The sequence below is a fragment of the Electrophorus electricus genome, chromosome 15 (genome assembly GCF_041902795.1).
Source record: "Electrophorus electricus isolate QZ-2024a chromosome 15, ASM4190279v1, whole genome shotgun sequence".
NCBI lineage: Eukaryota > Metazoa > Chordata > Actinopteri > Gymnotiformes > Gymnotidae > Electrophorus > Electrophorus electricus.
This window is the reverse complement of record NC_137511.1, coordinates 21,518,156-21,520,277: the sequence shown is the minus strand read 5'-3', so window position 1 is coordinate 21,520,277 and position 2,122 is coordinate 21,518,156. Positions and strand designations below refer to the sequence as shown.

Genomic DNA, 2,122 nt, shown 5'->3' with positions numbered 1-2,122 from the left:
ATGTAACAAATACATCTCAAGACTTGAAACTGTAGTCCCGAGACAAGTCAAGAGTGAAAATGTATAATCCAAAGTCAAGATGGACAGTTACCAAGCACTACCCTTCACGTAATTGTCAAGTCACCATGTTTAATGTCGTTACAATATTTGACACCAGCAAAGCATTTGATGTAGTTTATGAAATTGACAAAATCTTTTCATGCTCTTCAGTCTTGGCCTTGATGGTATGCATGTTTTGTCATGTCTGCTTAGAGATAATGTCGCCACTGGGCACCAAATTCTCTCCCAGGTGCTTTACCAAATTATTGATCCACAATGTGCTAGTGTCTTGATTCATCTATGTAGAAAAATCAAGAGCAACTGTGGGTGTAGGATTCGATGTTATCATTCCTAAAAATGGTGCCAAGTCACCAGTTTGTCTGCAGTGCACTAAGAATAGGAAGACTCCCTGTCGGGGAATCAACCCAAGAATTTCTGCCTGAGAGGCAGAGATACTATTTACTATACTAACAAGGACAGATGCATGTGTGTTAAAAGAAACTGACTGAGATGTACGCATCCCACAGGTTTTGAAGTATTTTGGATCAATGTGCCTACAACAGAAAGTTTTTTAAACAAATTCTGGTGATGTTGACCCAGTCTTCATTTTCCTCTTTTAACAATGCCGGTGTGCTGGCTTATGATTTGTATTTCTTTTTGAATTCTTGTAAAAATGCAAAATATTCAAAGCATTTTGGCTATCCCTGTGTGATAAACACGAGAATGGTCTAAACTATGAGTTATGTCATATGCAGCACTTTTATCAAATTTGGCTTTGACTCTGTTTGCAATATGTCTGATTATTCTATTGCAAATTAATGTACTGAGCTGCAATGTCTAGTCAACATTGAACTTAGGTCAAGCGATATCCTGCACTACTCTATTTCCAATGTGCAATTTTCAACTTTGTTGACTTAGATTTCTGCTCACATGTACATTCCAGTGAATGCTTTACATGACACCTTCATCAGCTAGGTGTGATTTTTTAAAAACAAAAAGAGTGTTCATGCAAAAATGCTTAGCCACCTTGAGCCATCCCACGTCTTCACGTGGGAAACCTTGGAGGCCACGGTAGTGTTTTAAGTAGCGGATCACTCTAATACTCTGATAAGCTTTTGGGCACCTGTTCACCTGGAATTGACATTAGTTTGCTAAAATAATGAGTAGACCATTCGGGAGATTACTGTCTTTGAATTTGCATCTCAGGCCATTTGCAGTCCTGAGTCAATGATATATGGGCACTCATAATTGAGCTTGAAGAAGTCCTAAGACTTAACCCCAAAGTGCCCAAAGCATATAACACCTGCGATGGCCGAGAGGTTAAGGCGTTGGACTTGAAATCCAATGGGGGTTCCCCGCGCAGGTTCGACTCCTGCTTGCAGCGTGATGGAATCAGATGTTTCTCTCCTGATGGCTTTGCTGGAAGAATAAATTCACAGTGTCATGTAGTTCTCCTTTTGCACATGCTTGCCATTCCGTTTGCAACTTTGTGCCAGTGAAACTGTAGGAGTCCTAGGAATTGAAGCAGAAATAGCTGCTTTGTCGATAAGTTGTGATGACCCAGGGATTAATGTGTTAGTGTCAAGCTCCAATGTGCTCTCTTGCAGAATAGAGAATTTAGTTGCTTATTTGAAGTGATTTCTGCAGAGACATCATGCCACCAGTGTGGAGAGCTTGCACTCCCAGACCCTTTCCTGAACGATCTACCTGCCACATAGCAGTGTCTTGTTTCATGTAGTGAAGAAAGCACATCCTTCTTACCTCCGTGATGTCAAGGGCATGTAAAAACTCTTCAACTATTGGACATTCATCTTAGCTCAGTGAAAATTCTGGAAGACTATTTCTCACATGCAAATTGCAGTGGTGTTTGCCTATGCTTTTCTTGTACCAGCATTCCAGGGACAGCACCATCTTTTCTCTTTAACTATAACACTTTATTTATTACACTGTTTACTCCAGTGCCCACCCACCAAAAGTCACTAACAAGATGATGTACTTGCAAGTAACAGCAGTAGTAGCAGCAGCATGACTCGTCTTCATTCTTCCAAAGTTCACACATTACCCTGCTGCTGCGCTCCCTTCG

At 40.8% G+C, this 2,122-nt stretch overlaps 1 non-coding gene across 1 annotated transcript; it reads left to right on the top strand.

Annotated features, from left to right (window-relative positions):
- Positions 1 to 1,341: 1,341 nt before the first annotated feature.
- trnas-uga (transfer RNA serine (anticodon UGA)) lies at positions 1,342 to 1,423 on the top strand. Its single transcript has one exon. It is a non-coding gene; the product is annotated as a tRNA-Ser (tRNA).
- Positions 1,424 to 2,122: the final 699 nt, after the last annotated feature.